The 19061-nt window shown below is 38.0% G+C and overlaps 1 non-coding gene across 1 annotated transcript; it reads right to left on the minus strand.

The window, feature by feature from the left end:
- Nucleotides 1-11049: 11049 nt before the first annotated feature.
- On the minus strand, nucleotides 11050-11156 carry LOC132612469 (small nucleolar RNA R71). Its single transcript, XR_009571827.1, has one exon. It is a non-coding gene; the product is annotated as a small nucleolar RNA R71 (small nucleolar RNA).
- Between the last annotated feature and the right edge of the window lie 7905 nt (nucleotides 11157-19061).

Here is a 19061-nt window from a genome sequence, read left to right on the forward strand (position 1 = left end):
CAGTGCTGCAGAGCATGACCAGTGATGGTATCAGACAAATGATTAAGAAGAGCAAGGACTTTTAGGGTCACTTGTTCACCATCTCTGTTGTGGAACTTGAGCCGAAATAGAAGCAATTACCCCTAAGAATCAATGAGCTACTGCAACAATTTGAAGATGTATTTGTTGAACCAAAATCCCTCTCCCCCCCCCCCCCAAAGAGCCCATGATCATTGATCATTTTATCCCTCTTAAGCCTGGATCAGTACCAGTCAGCATCAGGCTTTACAGGTATAATTTTTTTCAGAAGAATGAGATTGAGAAACAAGTGAAAGACATGCTAAATAGTGGAACCATTCAGCCTAATCATTCACCATTCTTATCCCCTGTGTTAGAAGTTAAAAAGAAAGATGGTAGCTGGAGATTTTGCATTGACTACAGGGAACTAAATAAGCTAACTGTTAAGGACAAATATCCCATTCCACTGATTGATGACCTGTTGGATGAGCTAAATAGGGCTCATGTGTTTTCTAAAATTGACCTATGGGTAGGTTATCATCAAATTAGGATGTTTGAAGAGGACACACTTAAGACAGCCTTTAGAACACATTTGGGGCACTATGAATTCGAAGTTATGACATTTGTCTTAACTAATGCCCCTGCCACTTTCTAGAGTCTAATGAATCATGTCTTTCAAGATTACATAATACACTTTGTATTGGTGTTCTTTGATGACATTTTAGTCTACAGTCCTGATAACTACACTCATGAAACACACCTAAGGGAGGTGCTACAGGTGCTAAGAAGTGAACAATTGTATGCCAAGAGGTAAAAATGTTCTTTCTGCCAAAACCATGTGAAGTATTTGGGGCACATAGTTATTGGAGAGGGGGTGTCAACTGGCCCTACCAAGATTGAGGCTATGGTCAACAAGCCTATACCTGACAATCTTAAAGCTCTATGAGGTTTTCTATGGTTGATAGGATACTACAGAAGGTTTATTAAGTCTTATGGGGTAATTAGTAGACCATTAACCAATCTACCTAAGAAGAATGCATTCTAATGGAGCTCAGAAGCAGATGTGGCATTTTAAACCTTAAAAGAAGCCAGTACTACAACCCCAATATTGGCTTTAGCTGATTTCAAAAAGGATTTATAATTGATAGTGATGCATACTCCAAGAGAATAGGAGCAGCTCTAATGAAAGAGGGAAAACCATTGGCTTATTTCAGTAAGGGTCTATGTCTTAGACATTCTAGACTATCTACTTATGAAAAATGGTACATGGCAGTTGTATCTGCTGCGGACAGATGGAGGCACTACTTGCAAGAGGGTGATTTTTTTTTATAAGGACTGATCATCACAGTCTTAAATAGCTATTGGAACAGAAGGTGACTATTGGACTACATCAGAAAGGCTTGACTAAGAAAGGTAAAGAAAATAGGGTTGCAGATGCATCATATAGGAAGGACATGCTGGCATCATCTCGGAAGGACATGCTGGCATCATCAATAAATGCCATCACTTCTTCAAACCTTAGCTGGGTGCAGGAAGTTATGAATAGTTATAAGCATGATCCCATTGCCACTCAACTCATTACTGAGTTGATATCAGCACTTGGAAGCAAGCCTCAGTATTCATTGCACCAAGGGCTCATCAGGTACAAATAAAGGTTATTTGTGGGTAGAAGTGCCAATCTTAGAACTAAGATCTTTGATTCCCTTCATAATTCACCCTTACGGGGTCACTCAGGGAAGTTGGGAACCTATAGGAGAATTAAAGGGATTTTCTATTGGCCTAAAATGAAGGAAGAGATCAACAAACTAGTTGCAGAATGTGACACCTGCCAAAGGGTTAAAACAGAAAATGTGCTATCACCAGGTCTGTTGCAACCCTTACCCATCCATGATTCCCCATGGAACGACACTGCTATGGATTTTGTTGAATGACTACCTAAATCTGAGCACAAAGATGTGATCCTAGTGATGGTGGACAGGCTCACTAAGTACGATCATTTCATAGCACTCAAACATCCCTACAATGCTCAGGACATTGCTACATTATTTCTTAAGGAAATCTACAGGTTACATGGTCTTCCTAGAACAATTGTGACTGATAGGGATGCTATTTTCACTAGCCAGTTCTGGCAGCAACTATTTAGATTACTTGGTACCAAACTGAATCTTTCTACTTCGTATCATCCTCAATCTGATGGATAGACTGAGAGGCCCAATAGGTGCCTTAAAACCTATCTTAGAGCTATGACATTTGCCAATCCTAAATAGCGGGGTAAATGGATACCCTTGGCTGAGTGGTGGTACAACACCAACCACCACAGTTCCTTACAAACTACTCCATTCCAAGCATTGTATGGATTCTTACCTCCACAAGTACCCTTAGGTTCTTTACCTTACCCTACCCAAACCCAATTGGGTCATAGTACAAAGGCAACAGTTATTACAACAACTTAAAGAGAACCAAACCCAAGCTCAGGCCAAGATGAAGTTATTTACAGATAAACATAAATCAGACCGAGTACTTGAGGTTGGGGACTTAGTCCATCTCAAACTACAACCCTATCTACAATCAACAGTCACGGTACAAAGAAATCTCAAACTCAGTGTAAAGTTTATGGGCCTACAAAGTGTTGCAAAGAATTGGGAGTGTTGCTTACCGACTTGAGCTGCCAACAGGTGCTCAGATCCACTCGATCTTTCATATTTCCCAGTTGAAGAAGCGTATTGGTCTATCTATCACACCACTTGCTCAACCTCCTCTCTGCAACTCGCATGGACAAGTTCTGATTCAACCCTTCGCGATATTACAGAGGCAGATGGTGAAGGTTAATAACGTGATGTGTGTCAAGGTTTTGGTTCAGTGGATGAATTTAGGGGTTGATAAAGCAACATAGGAAGATTGGGGTTACCTGAAAAGTCAAATTCTTGACTTTGTCACTAGAATTTCTCATACACGACCTTGAAGACAAGGTCGATTTTCGACGATGGGGTATTGTTATGATTGGAGGTTTTCGGCTTAGTCGAAGGAAATGAGATCGATTTAAGGTTCAAAAGGGGAATTAGTAAAGTAACGAAAAGGGGACGTGGCTCGATTTGGGGCGTTCAATTGTGACAGTTGGACGCAACAGTGGAATAAGTGGAATTAGATGGATGGTCGAGATTAGTTCATTAATTTGGATTTAATGGCTAGGATCTATTCCCTTATTTTATTGAATAGAAATGGTTGCAACAGAATACTCATTCACAAAATTTGGTAAAAATCCTAATTGTGTTTCCCTCTCTTTCTCAAATATCTTCTTCCTTAATCTTCTTCTTTGTCTTCTTCTTCTTCTAACCTTAATTCTCCATTATAGGAGATTCTTGGAGGCCAATAGTGGAGACTCCATGGTTACTACTCACTCTTTAGTCACTTACTCGTTGTATTATTGATTAAATTGTAATAACCCTTTGATTGAGCTTAATAAAATCCCCAATTTCAGTTTTACTTTACAATTCATCAATTCCGCAATTCAATTCAATTCAATTCATTACAGAGCTCTCATAGAGTTGTGAAAAAGAATGACTTTTCTCTCTCCCCGATGATCATTTTGATATAGTTTTTTGACCCACCCAGGATACCCAAAGACCAATGTTTTTTTTTCCGGGCGCTACAGGCACCGCACCGCTGTACCTACAACTCCCAAGTCCGCAATCATTTTTGTAATAGGACAACCTTAAGTAAAACACCCATAAAATTTTATAGGAATATTGAAACAACCGACGGTCTGAAGTGCTAGAAACAAGATTTCAATTTCTTATTCATTGGGAGATATGATCATTTGAAGTTACGGCATGTGTAGTGACGTGCCGTGAAATTATGGCACATTTGATGCTTCTTAACTCTAAGTTTTACTTGTTTTCGAGTCAGTTTTATGCGTTTTGTGTATGTTGCAGGTATTTAGAAGTTAGAATGCAAAAGCAGTTGAAAACAACGAATTTTGAAGACAAGGGATTGTTATGCACTTGTACGGACCGTCAACATGCTTAACGGTCCATCAAGTATGTCGTCGATATTGCCTGAGTGAAAGTTCAGAGAGTTGAATGTTTGAGGTCCAAAAGGACGAGGAGATTTAACGGACCGTCAACATGATCAATGGTCCGTCAATGTACTTTGACAATGAAACTCATGCATGTTGATTCTCTGTCTGATGATCATCAAAGGAACATTCAAAACTCGACGGTACCGTCAATATGCAATGACGGTCCGTCGAATTGCAAGCCGACATGGATGTTATGTTTTTATTAATTCTGAATTTCCTGACTTGTATAAATACCTGATTAGGTTTTATTTTTCAGACATCTTGAGTTTAAGACTTGTATTGAGCACTTTGAGTTCTTAGTACTTTTCAAGGGTTTCAAGACTATTCTATTTTCGTTTACCTTCAATTCTCTCTGTACGTTCAATAACAATTACAATTACAATTACAATGTTTTGTGTGTTTATCAATCCCATGAGTAGCTAAATTCCCTACTAAGGTTGTGGACCTGAGGATGGGTGTTTTGCGAATGAGTTTCTAGTTGTGATATATGCATAATGGGTTGTTAGGGTTTGTTAGTTCTTCATTATTCATTGTTAGTTTATGGTTGCAAACATTAGCATATGCCGTAAACCATGATTTATTTGGGAAAATAATTAGGATTTGGTAAGAACTAATAACAAGGACTTAATGCTTTAAATATTGTTTAATAAATTCACTTAGGAATAAGAGGAATTTACTTAACATAATTAATCGTTCTTCATATAAACTCTTTTGTATTTGGGAAAATCATAAAGAGATATTGTTCGTAATTATTGAGAAATATTAGGAACTCCATTAGAGATTAACTGCACTCATACAACGACCCATTAGAAGTATATCATATTAGAACCCTAAGCATTTCATTCATCTGGAGGGGACACAACCTTGGTTTCTTTTATCATATATTACAATCCAAATTAATTAGTTAGCAATTAGTCATAAATAACCAACTTTCGACAAATTAATCGTAATAAGACATTAAACCTAAATAAAGTATTCTACGATTTTAGTAACCTTTTCACACCATATTTGTTGACACCTAATGTTTGACCTCTCGTAATTTATTTTAGTCACTCAGAGTCCTTGGATATCAAACAGAGTGAAATATGTATTTTTAGAAGCCAAAATGATTTTATAAAATTGTTCAGACAATATTTTACCATTCTTAATTAGTAAGATAATTTCTATAAATATTATAAATCATTTATAAATTAATTTACACATTTCATAAATTTACCACAATTATTTACTTAGTTTTCTAAATTGCTAAAATGTCAATTTGCAAGTATTTTACCTTGTTTAATGCAAGGAATCTGGTTAACTAAATAAATTAATAATTTTACCCCTCAATTCTTGTTTAATCAATTTACCAAAAGTTTACCATAATTAATTAAGTATTTAATTGTGATAAAGTCTAAAAATTGCCCATTGAATGGCTATAATTGAAATGATCAATTAGTAGTCCAAATTATGACCTAGTTGAAAGTCAATTCCATGAATTGAGGTCATTACTGCAAAATTAGCCTTGTTAATTGTTATTTAGTCTAATTGCGACCTCACATGAAAGGCTAAACTCATTGGTCTGACTAATTAAGGTCATTCTCGCAAAAGTTGCTTTAAAATGGCTAATTGGACCAAATGAGGCAATAATTGAAATAGCCTGGTCTTAAGACCAAGTCAGTTAAAGGACATATCAGCAAAATTAGCCTTTTTTTGCTTAATTAGCTTCCATTTAATCGTGATTGAGAGTCTGAATTAATTAAGCCTTTTTCTAATTTTGGTTATTTATTAAAACAAGTGCCAAAAACTGGCGTGTATACACATATATACACGGATATACATGTAATATACATCAATATCCCATGTATATATGTATACACATGCACCAGCCCATCTTCCCTCTCTTTCTAAACGGACCAGACCCAATCCCATGGGACTTGACCCGACCCAGCATGGACTTAAAAGGGTAATACCTCTTACTCCCTACCTCATTCCCTCATCCAAATAGACCCTCCATCTTCTCTCTCACCTAAAAGGCAAACCCCAGCGCCGCTTTGATTTTCTTTCTCTCTCTCCTCGTCACCTTCGACGATTATAGCAATATTTCAGTCCTAAAAAGCGATTGCCAGGTTTATGTGGCCAAAATTGGCAACTTATTTAATATTTCCTCCACTTTTCACCAAACACAACCCCAAAAGAGGTATTAGTATTATTTATTTTCAATTTCTTTCTTACTTTCCTGCAAAATCAAACGGTCAACACTGTGAATCTTTAATGGTTCTTGTTTGTTCTTGATTTTAAATATTGCATCCTGATTGGCTCTTGATGAACTTTTGAGATTTGACCTCTGTGGCTAAAATCCGACCATTGATATATTATTTGATGAAATCTTAGCCCTACAATGATGAATTGTGAGGAAGAAATCCTAAATTTGGGATTTGTCCTACATACGCTCCATTAGGGTTTTAAAGATTCGGGGATTCTATAAATAGGGCCCCAATTTTCATTATTCAAGACACCTGGCACTTGATATTTCACTTGCAAAACCGAATACTTAGGGTTTCTAGCATTCTTTACTTAAGACCTATAACTTTCGATTAAGTTCAAATTTTAAAGGTTTAATTCTGTGTTTGTGTGGTCTTTTGTGTGATTTTTAATCATTTGGGGGGAACAACAAAACTTCCAAGTCCAAATCTCTTCAAGGCTGCGCATCAAAGAGGTAATCCTCCTTGCCCTTTATTTTTCTGCATTTTAATTCAGTTTCTTAGTCATTTGGCTTGTGTTTATGGGCTGGTTTTAGTTTAATTTTTAGTTAAATATGTTCCTGTGCCATGTTAGTTTAGTTTAGGCAGTAGAGTATGTGTTTGTGTGTCAATATTGGTTTTAGCTGGTTTAGTTTTTATTTAGCTTTAGCCTAGTTTGTTTTAATGTGCCTCATGTGTTAATTTAGATTAACTCAGCCTATACTAAAGCATGTTCTTCTATGGTTAGTTTGTTTCAACAAATCATGTTTGTACATTATCTTGACCAAGCTTGATCAGATTAATCCTTATGTAATAATGCTTAGTTTTAAAACATGTTGTGAAGTACATAATGATCTGATCCCTGTTTGTTTATCCCTTTAATACATAGTGCAGTCTTGTTATAGCCTTGTTTAGTCCATATTAGATATATTAAGAAGGGAAATGATACCAAGAGGTTTTAAACATCTTAATGGTTAAATGCTAGCTTGTTTTGGATCATGTTCTTTACCCAAAGTGTTTGGTCTTTTTTTGCCTCATGGCTTGCATAACTGGAATCTTTGTTGAACTAAGTGTCCAATATAGATTAATGATATGCCCATATGCCTCCAAAATTTGTGCACTAAAGATCATCATGTCTTCGCCTATTCTCTGAATGTGAGTCTGTGTGACCTGCTGTTGTGTCATTGGTGAAAACTGAACTTGGTTTGATGTATAAATCCGCTAAGCATGACTGTTATGTGCCTAATGGTATTTTTGATTGTTTGTGATAGTTGGTCCTATGTGAATATTGGACCTAACTTCCCTAATCTAAATGCATGTTGAACTGGTTCCTAAGTCCCTTTGTTAGCAACAATATTATCATACTAAACTACCTCTTTGATTGTGGACTAACTTGTATTAATGATTGACCCTTGACAAATGCTTATATTTGTTCAATGTTTAAACTTAGCCATTTATGACTCAAATTTTGACGCACTGGATTGTTTCCTCTTTACTGTGTTTTTTTTGGAATCAAACTATGTCCTCACAATGTATTTAAGGGTAAAAAATGAAACCTTAAGTTTATTGGACCTGAAATTGCATATTTTGAAATTGAAATGACCTATTGCTTAACTGGGTAGTATCTAAGACCTCTATATGCTTCCTGAATCATTTTGTGCCAAGCTATAAGGCTTATACTACCTGGTTCTACTGTTAATCTAGTGTCATAAGCCTTAGAATGTGTTAAAAGGATTTTGAGTTTAATCTGCTGCATCTCTGAGCCTACTTTAGTATTCTGTTGAAGCTTTACAATAAATATTTGAAGTTCCCTATGAGATAAACCTGCTGAATGTGTTGTTTGATCATGTTGTTAACTGAAACCTATCCATGCCTATTTAACAAGTCAAATGAGTATATCACCTGGTGTAATGTCTGTTTGAACTTATATAAAAAATGGGATTTCTATATCTTGCTATTTACTGAAAAAAACAACAAAAAATGCATGTTATGCCCATGTACACTAGGTTTTCCTGTGCTTGATTAGTATGAGTACTGTCTTTTCTTCATCTCCTTCTTGGTATGCCAATTAGTATGATTACTTGACTCTAAATTTGGTATGAGGAGTAAGTTTGACGCAAGTAAATGAAATAGAGAACCTGTGTGAGACTGCTTTTGTTTTTATTTGGTGTTAAAATCTATATTTGGATGTGGTGTGTGTGTTCTTATTTTATTCCTGCCTTTACATGAAGTTTGGGTTAAGTGTTTTAGTCTTTTACACTCTCTTCTTTCCTCCTCTGGTTTTGAACTCTCTGAACATAGGAGATATACACTTGATATACAAGGTATATCTAGCTTCATATACACTCCAGTGTATATGAAGTGGTATACTTAATGTATATAAGTCTATATCCCTTCCTATTTTCTTTAAAAAAAAGATTGATGTTGTGTGGACTTATACCATTTTATGACTGTTGGGTCTCTTCTGTGTGCTTTATTTTGGGCTATGATTTCTATTACTGTATTTAGGCTCATTTATTCGATTTTGATGGCATAAGCAACTTGGGCCATGAATATTCTTTGACTTGCTTGATATTGGGCTTGAATTTTTCTCTTGAATTGCTATATTCCCTTTAAATCTTTACACCTTTGCTTGATTATTGTACTTTTTTTGGTTTAAACATGGATTAAATGCTTTAATTTAAATACCTAAGTAGGATACTAATCTTTATCTCCTTTCAATGTCTATGTGATTCAATACGGGCCACTCGAGCCATCTCCTCCTGCATAAAGCCAACTAGGCCTAGTTCCACTTATTTGATCGAGTCCGCTTTTGAGAAAATATGTAAGGGAGGCTAATATTTGCTATGAAGGCCCAACCATGGGTAAAAATGGTGAAGGCCCAGCTGTGGGTAAAAATAGCCAACTGGTGGGCTTAGGTAGGCTCACTAGCTTAAACTTTCCTCCTTTTGTGTTACTTATTTGTGCAAAATGTATTTGTAAAAACACTCACATATTATTGGAACCCTATGAATGTCAGAATTAGAAAATACGTACTATTTTGGAATTGTGAGAACTAACACTTAATAGGATTTTTGCATAAAACTGGTCTTTTTTTGTATATATTAAGAAATAGTCTTCCAATGAAACAAATAAACTTTGGATTATGAGCCGGTAATAAACAATGAATTCTTGTGATAAACTTTGCTTTGGAAAATTGGAATTAAGTTGAAAAGAGTTGAAAACTATTCTATTTAACAAGAAATGATTATGTAACAGACCTGTTGAAGTGAACAAGATCTGGACATTTTTATGAAGTAAAAAATGGACTTTGCACTTGAGAAATTTTGGGCTAAAACGAACGGACCATTTTGGAGAAAAATACTGGATTTGGACTGAAGCAATTTCTGGAAAAAATGACTGTATTGGGCCTGGAAGCCCACAAACTGTTTCGGATCGAAAAGGGTACTATTGGGCCGAGTATGATGTGAGATGGATTTGGACTTAGAATATTTGACCTATGGGCTTTAATGACTAAATGTTTACTTAACTCAACGTGACTTGTGATTTTTCTTATATATATGCATAAAACAGAGATATACTCCTTACTTTCATATATATATAAAATCCATAAGGATTAAACTCATTTTATTAGGACTAGAATAGTAGCGAATTATTCGGGAGAAATCCCGAGTGTGTCTTAGTCTGACAATAAAGTGAGTTGAACACTTACGTGGATTTTCTAAACCAAAACCCCTTTTATAAGAGGACTTTTTGCCATTTTTTTTTTCGAAAATGAGGATATGAATGAGAATGATATTTTTGTGGAAACTTAACAATTTAAGCAAATAAAATACAAAAAATCACACATTGAAGCTCGTAGGTTAACCATATTCTACGGATCCTTAATACTAGGGTGCTTAAAACCTTCCCTAGGGGTTCACCAGAACCCTTACCTCGAACTCTGCTCCAAAAGACTTTTTCTCGTGCTTGAAAAATCTTTTTACCCGGTTTTCCTAGTTTTCCTTTAATAAATTAGGTAGCGACGCTAAAATACTAAAATCCAATTAGAGCACCAATAACCTCGTAGTAACTTTTATGCTTAAACCCGCATAAAAGCGAACCATAAAAATATTCCCGGTGGGATTGAACCCTAACCTTGTTGGGTTGCTATGACTACGTCTGCTTTACGCTAATAAAAGGTGTAATTTGTGCGTATCAAATTTTGGCGCCATGTCCAGAGAATACAGTTTTGAAATTACTAAATAGTGTTTGCTTTGGTTGAAGTCTTTTTCTTATTTCATCACACCTTGTTTGCTATTCCTTGTGAACTCGGTGATCATGGTTATGCGAAATCAACGTGCAGCACCTGTTAACCAGGGTGGTCAACATCATGACCCCCCGAATGATGCAGAGCAGGAGAATGTATTTACTGATCTGATTGATGAGGAGGACTATGCATCTGCTATTGTTCATCCTCGGGTTGTAGCTATAAATGTCAAAATTGACTCCTCTCTCTCCCATTTGTTGAAGCTTGAGGCTACTTTCTACCGATAATGATCCACAATGACATTTGCAGAACTTTGCAGATGTATGTGCTCATCACATCCAAAACAATGTTTCTAAGGAGGCTATTCGACTGAGGCTTTTCAAATATTCCTTAGCTGGAGAAGCAAGAATGTGGTTCGAAAAGATGCCCCGGAATTTTATTACTACATGGTTAGAGATGGTAGCAGTCTTTCTTAAGAAATGGTATCTTCCTAGTAAGAAGGCTGAGTCCGTGACAAAATCTATGAATTCAAGCAGTGATCGGGGGAACAATTATACGAAGCTTGGGAGATATTTAAAGAATATATGCAGAAGTTTCCGAATCATGATTTTTCGGAGATCATGTAGGAGAAGTTCTACCAAGGGCTGGATCCTATAATGCAGTCAATTGCAAACAACGCAGATGATGGTCGTTTCATGGATAAATCTTACACTCGAGTTACCAAAATACTTAACATATGGACTACGCACAATCATGCTTGTCACTCGAATAATGCTGATTGTGTACCCTGTGGGAATGCCATGATCCAGAATATGGTGAAGGAAAATCAGGATACTAAGCAGGAATTGGCTCAGCTTACAATGAATATTTCTTAGCTGACCAAGAGGTTTGATGAGTAGGAGACTAAGAAGGTAAATGTTTGCGAAGACACTTCAGGTATGCCGAATGGGATATACCAAGTCTAAGAGGGTCCATATCACGAGGGACCTCCTATGCAAATTGAGGATGTTAACTATGCTAACTATGTTCTCAAGGGGGACATCCAAGGGGGTTAACAGAATCAGAATCGAAATCAATTGAGACCTAGCAGGGTCAAGGTGCATACAACAACAACCAAGGGAACTATAACAACAATTATGGTGGTTTGAACCAAGGGAACTACAACAACAATAACAATTTTGGAAATAGAAGTTCCAATCCATACATTCCACCAAAAGGGCAGTCAAACGATCAAGGTAGTTCGAGGTTGGAGGCAATGCTTAAGAAGAATCTAGCAAATCAAACCAAGTATGAAAAGACGTTATCTGGGCTAACAAAAATAGTAGGATCTCATACAGCGGCTATTCAAAAGCTCAAGTCGCAGATACGTGATATTTCTAGAGAGAAGCACCGTCCTAATAAGGGAAGACTTCTTAGTGACACTATTCTGAATCCGAAGAATAGGGGAGGCAGTATAGACCATGTGTTTGCTATCAGTACTCGGAGTGGTAAAATACTCCAAAGTGTTGAAAAGAAGGTTGTTGATCTCCAGCCAATTAATGAAGAGGAAGAGGTGCAGTCTGATGCACCAATTATTGTTGATGATATTTCTAGTGAAGAGAAAGTTGCAGATATTCCAGAAAGTTCGAAGGGGGATGATCATAAGAGCAAGCAACAAGCAGACTGTAAAAGGGGCTCTCCGCCCTTTGACCCAGCTTTTTAAATCTAAACCTCCCTTTCCTCAATATTTGGCGAAGAAGAAGAAAGATGCTAAGTTTGAGAAATTTTATGATCAGCTGAAGCAGTTATCTCTGAAATTTCCATTCTTGGATGCTGTCAAGGAGATGCCCGATTTTGCTAAGTACTTGAAAGACTTGTTGACCAAGAAGAAGACATTAGACCTAAATAAAGTATTCTATGATTTTAGTAACCTTTTCACACCATATTCCCTGTGGGATTCCACCCTAACCTTGTTGGGTTACTATATTTGATAATGTCAGCTTTACGCTAATAAAAGGTGTAATTTGAGCGTATCAAATTTTGGCGCCGTTGCCATGAAACCATGAGTTTAACTCACACTGTGAGTTCCATTATTTGAACAACTACTTTCCAAAAAAAGGGAGATCTTGGGGCGTTCACCATTCCTTTTTCTGTTGGGTACCATGATTTTGCTCGTGCTATGTGTGATAATGGGACAAGTATAAATTTAATTCCACTTGCTATCTACAAGCAATCAGGTTTGGGGTTGCCAAGGCCGACTACTATGAGATTACCGATGGCTGATAGATCTATTAAGCGGCCGATTGGCATTGATGATGTTCTTGTGAGGGTTGGTAAATTTATGTTGCCACTAATTTTGTGATTCTTGACTGTGCTATTAATCGGGATATTCCTATTGTTCTGGGGATACCAAAGCCTTTCTACGGGAAAAGCTCTTATGGATTCGGAAAAGAATGAAATCAAATTTCGAGTCAATGATGAAGAGGTGACTTTTCAGGTAAGTAAGGGGATGAAGTTACCAAGTACTATGAGAGTATTTCGGTGATTGATTCTTTTGATGGCGTTGATGAAGCTGTGGAATTTAAAATGGAAGAAGAAAGTTTGAGAGAAGCTCTTGCTGCTATTCTAGTCAATTTTGATGCTGCATGGAGGGTTATGTGGAGACGGTTAATTTGCTAGTTGGGTTGGGCTCATATTATTACAACCCAAAGAAGATTGATCTTGATCTGGAAAATGGAACAACTCCTCCAGAAAAGCCTGATATCATTGAGCCATCAAACCTTGAGCTTAAGCAACTTTCATCATATCTGAAATATGAGTTCCTTGGTCTGAATAATACATTACTAGTTATTTTTTCAGCAGTACTGATGGAGGAGCAGATCGAGAGGCTTTTGGAGATATTGCATGAGTATTGGTGCTATTGGTTGGACCATAGCAGACATTCGGGGGATTCCTTCTGGGATCTGTGAGCATAAACTCCAGTTAGAGGAGGGTAGCAAGCCGAGTGGGGAACATCAAAGGAGATTGAGAGCCTGTTTGGATGGGCTTATGCCTATAAGCTGCAAACAACTTATAAGCTAAAAAAAATAAGTTAGGGTAGTTTAACTTTTTTTTTTTGCCTTATAAGCTATTTTCAGCTTATAAGCTGCTTTAGATAAGCTAAGTCAAATGGGCCCAATTATTTTTTTGAGCTTATTATAAGCACAAAATGACTTTAAGCTGGCTAGCCAAACACTCAAAAAAGCTGAAAACAACTTATAAGCAACTTATAAACAACTTATAAGCCAATCCAAATGGGCTCTGAATGAAAACATGCAAGAAGTCGTAAAGAAATAAATTATCAAGTGGTTAGATGCTGGAGTGGCTTACCCTATTACGGATAGTAAATGGTGAGCCCAGTTCAATATGTTCTGAAAAAGGGCGGCATTACAGTGGTGCCCAATGCAAAGAATGAGCTGATTCTGATGAGAACTGTGACAGGTTGGAGAGTTTGCATGGACTATCGCAAGCTTAACACTGCAACTTGCAAGGATCACTTCTCTATGCCTATTATTGATCAAATTCTTGATCGGCTAGCGGGACGGTCTTACTATTTCTTCATAGATGGGTATTCTAGCTATAATCTGATCAATATCGCCCTCGAAGATCAGGAGAAGATGACATTTACTTGTCCTTATGGGACATTCGCTTTCAGCAGGGTGGCCTTCGATCTTTTCAATGCACTGACTACCTTTTAGCAGTGTATGATGTCGATATGTTCTGATGTGGTGGAAGACTTTCTTGAGGTCTTTATGGATGACTTCTCTGTTGTTGGTGATTCTTTTGATGACTGTCTTGACCATATGGGTCGAGTGCTAAAACATTGTAAGGAGATTAATCTGGTGCTGAATTGGAAAAAGTGCCACTTCATGGTGAATGAAGGGATCATTCTCGGGCATAAAATCTCTTAAAAGGGGATTGAGGTCGATCAGGCGAAGATTGATGTGATTTCAAAGCTTCCTCCACCTATATCTGTTAAGGGTGTCTGGAGTTTCTTTGGACATGCTGGTTTCTATAGGCGTTTCATCAAAGATTTCTCCAAAATTGCTAATCCGTTATGTAAGCTTCTTGAAAAAGAGGCTAAGTTTGAGTTTGACGAGAAGTTCCGCAAGGTATTCGATGAATTCAAGGAGTGTTTGACCACTGCTCTTATTATTGTTTCTCCTGATTGGTCTCTATTGTTCGAGTTGATGTGTGATGCGAGCGGTTTTGCTATTGGTGCTGTGCTTGGCCAGAGACATAATAAAATCATGCACCCTATCTACTATGCCAGTAAATCATTGAATGCGGCTCAAATGAATTACACAATGACTGAGCAAGAGCTGCTTGCTATAGTCTTTGCTTTTGTGAAATTTCGGACCTATCTATTGTGGTCTAAAATTATGGTTTACATTAATCATGCTTTATTGAGGTATCTAATAGCGAAGAAGGAAGCTAAGCTGCGGTTGATTAGATGGGTGCTGCTGTTGCAAGAGTTTGACGTCGAGGTAAAAGGCCGCAAGGGAACTGGAAATCAGGTTGCTGGCCATCTCTGTCGGCTTGAAGAAGCTGGGATACTTTCAGATGAGCTAGATATTGATGATTCTTTTCCCGATGAGCGAGTTTTTGCAGTAATAGCTGAGGTAGCACCACGGTATGCAGACATCGCCAACTTTTTTGTGATGGGCCTTATTCCTGATGATATAAAGTCATACTAGAAGAAGAAGTTTCTACGGGATTCTCGTATGTATTACTGGGACGAGCCATACTTGTTCAGAACATACACTGATAGCATCATCCGATGTTGTGTTCCCGAGTGTAAGGTAATGGAGATTCTGAAGGCATGCTATGACTCTCGTGTTGGGGGTCATCATAGTGGTACTCGGACTACTGCTAAGGTTCTTAAATGTGGTTATTACTGGACCACTCTCTTTCATGATGGAAATTTATTGGTAAGCTCTTGCAATCAGGGCCAAAGACAAGGGAGTATTGGTAGGAGGCAAAAGATGCCTATGAGCTTTGTGATGGAAGTGGAAGTCTTTGATGTTTGGGGGATTGATTTCATGGGGCCCTTTGTAAGCTCTTGTGGCATGAAATATATCTTGGTTGTTGTGGATTATGTGTCTAAATGGGTAAAAGCTGTGGCTTTATCCAACAATGAAGCCAAGAGTGTCATGAGGTTTTTGAAGAAAAACGTATCTACTCATTTCGGTACTCTAAGGGCAATAATCAGCGATGGGGTTTCTCATATTTTCAATAGAGCCTTCGTTGGGCGGATGGAGAAGTATGGTGTGAAGCACAGGGTTGCAACCTCTTATCATCCTCAGACGAGTGGGCAGGTTGAAGTCTCCAATCGGGAGATCAAGGGTATTTTGGCCAAGACTGTCAATGGAAATAGGACTGACTGGGCTTGGAAACTTGATGATGCTCTTTGGGCCTATTAGACAGCCTAAAAAACTCTGATCGGGACTTCTCCTTTCAGACTGGTTTTTGGCAAAGCTTGTCATCTGCCAGTTGAGCGTGAGCATAAGGCCATGCCTTAAGGAAGTGGAATATGGATTGGGATGAAGCAACTAAACTTCAGTTGTTTCAACTCAACGAGATGGATGAATTCCGGTACCAGGCTTACGAGAGTGCAGCATTGTACAAGAAGAGGATGAAACACTATCATGACAAGAAGATCCTGAAGCGTGAATTCTACAAGCGTTATCCTATCCTGCTGTTATAATTCTAGATTGAAGCTGCTACCGGGCAAGTTGAAATCAAAGTGGTTCTGTGCTTTCGAGGTGGTAAGTGTTTCACCTTATGGGGCAATTGAATTGAAGTCCGAAGACGGAACTCAGATATTTAAGATGAATGGGCAGAGGGTGAAGCACTACCATGGTTACATTGATGGGGATAGAATTGTTGATAGGTACCGACTGAAGGATCTGGGGACAAACTCCGACTTGGAGTATTCCCGATCGGAGTAAAACGGTACCACCGTTGTGCCGCGACGTTAAATCAAGCACTTCTTGAGAGGCAACCCAAGTTTAGTTTTATGTATTTTTCTTGGTATGTTTATTTTGTTTTCAGTAGTGTATCTGGGTTGTTTGACCGGTGTGCAAGAACTAGAACTCAAGAATCTGCAAAAGATCACCTCAGTACAAACTGACGGGACCGACGAAATTGTTGACGGATCGTCGATGGGCATTGACGGTATTAGAGCCAGAGTTCAGAGTGTTTGGAAACTTCAAATCTCTGACAAATTAATTCGACGAACCGTCGACATTCGACGGTACCATCGATGTACATTGACGGTCCGTCGAATTACCCAGGTAAGTACTGTATAAAAAAAAAGTCGGGCAGAGGGTTTTTAAAACCCAATCGACGCACCCTTTGCTCCCACTTCTTCACTTCTTCACTCATTAAACTCCCTCCATAACTCGATATTTATTCCCCCATTACCTACAAACATTCATCCATTAAACTCCCCATATTCCCTAAACTACACTATTAATTCTTCATCTCACCACCACAGAAAAAACCCAAACCCTCTGCCCATTACTCTCATGATTTTCTCTCTATTATTTTTAGTATTTTCACTCATTTATTTCTTCTAAAGTTTGTTAATCAGGTATGTTGTATTCAAACACCCTTTTTCTTGGTTTTAATTTTAGTATTTTTGTTTTCAGTTTGCAATAGACACCTGGGGTTCCTAAATTAATTGCAAAATAGTATTATGGGACCTAGGTTGTCTTTGTTGGTGATATAATATGTTGGGGTGTTCAAATAACTTGAAAAAAAATCTGATGTGTATTGATGAACATGTTTGGGTAGAAATCATGAACTAGGGTTTGGTAATTGGGTTGTAATTCATGCTAAAATTTGAAATTGTTTGAAATTTTTGGTTGGGGGTGGGGAATTTGGTATGTTTGCTATAATTAGGACTCGGGGGATGAGAATATCATACCTTCACTGAGTCGGCGGACATTTTGATCCACATCATGTTGATTCATTATGCCCGCCAATGGTTCGAAAAAGTGATTGTGTAATATTGATGGTCATAATAGAGTGAAGTATGAGTATCTCCAACGGGTTGGAGGTGTATTTCGATTGATAACTTCGGTTTGACATCTTTAGACCCGCTAAACAAAACCCGATAATATACCAATGGTAAAAAAAAATTGTGATGAACAAGTAGGTGAAGTCTGAGTAACCCTAAGCCCCGAACCCCGAATACTTATGCATATATGAAGGATGAATCTGAGATGTGTGTGTATTTGGAACTGGACTAAGATTGCAGACTCTCTGTTTTTCAATAGACAGGACCATAAATATATTGACGGTACCGTTAATAGGTTGACAAATTGTACTTGTACAAGTATGGTACCTTCTAGCTACTTGACGGTTTGTCGAAGTACATCGACGGTCTGTAGAGCCCAGATTCACAGAACACACAGAAAGAACCGAAACACCTTTGCTTATACTTATGTTGTGCAGTTTAACTTGAAACATCGTACTTGATTGTAGGTATGGCTCCACCCAAGTTGCCAGCTAAACCAAATGATGGTGATGATACAACTAGAACGCGGGAGTTGAGGAGTGAGTAAAAATCTAGAGGATGATAGCCTCCGGTTCATAGTTGCAGGTGCCAAGGAGCTGTATAACTATTGGGTTGCAATGAAAAATGGGACTGGGCCAAATGAGAAAAGAACCATAAATGAGGAGAGGCGTATCAGCTATCCTCCCACACAACAGAGAAACTACTGATCACTAGCAGTTGGGCTTAACGCTCCAGGGGAGTACTGTCTAGCGGTGGTGTGAGAGTTATATGCTTTTTATGGGGCTTTGATCAACATATTAAGGAAACCACGTCAGAAGCTGAGTGAGATAGACCCTTTGACAGAGATAGATGTGCGAGGGGTGAAAGTTGACATTTTAGCATAAGCAATCAACAAGATATATTTTGGTGATGACGACACTGCTCCGAGCCAGATTGTTGAGCTGAATGATAAAATTGAAAGATAGAAAGACCAGACAGTTCGAGATTAGGTGGTGACCGTGATTAGCAGACCAAACATGAGGAAGGAGATTTATAATATGGGCAAGTGGATGGTTAAGCGTTGGTTGACTCTCGATGGCAAATTTTGGTGGAGTGTGGTTCAGTTGTGGCTTATTCCTACTCAAGCTGATAATGCACTCACTATTGACAGGTCGATAGTAGTTGTTGCGTTGACGAGTCGATACAGGATTAATTTCGGGCACTTGGCTGCAGATGAAATACAACTAAGGGAATCACAGTCAAATACCTCATTTCTTTATCCGTGTTTGATCACCTAGCTTATTCGGAGGGCACATGTCCATATCTTGCCGCATATTGATCACCGAATTATTGTTCACATGTATATTTAGTGCAGAAAAGCAAGGATGAGGGTATTAGAGAGGGATATAATGCAGAGGATGGTTTCCCAGTATTGTTAGGGGATTTTCCCGAGCCTCAAGACATACAACATTCAGGGGCCATCGGTGATATTAC

This window comes from Lycium barbarum, chromosome 9 (genome assembly GCF_019175385.1).
Source record: "Lycium barbarum isolate Lr01 chromosome 9, ASM1917538v2, whole genome shotgun sequence".
Taxonomy (NCBI): Eukaryota; Viridiplantae; Streptophyta; class Magnoliopsida; order Solanales; family Solanaceae; genus Lycium; species Lycium barbarum.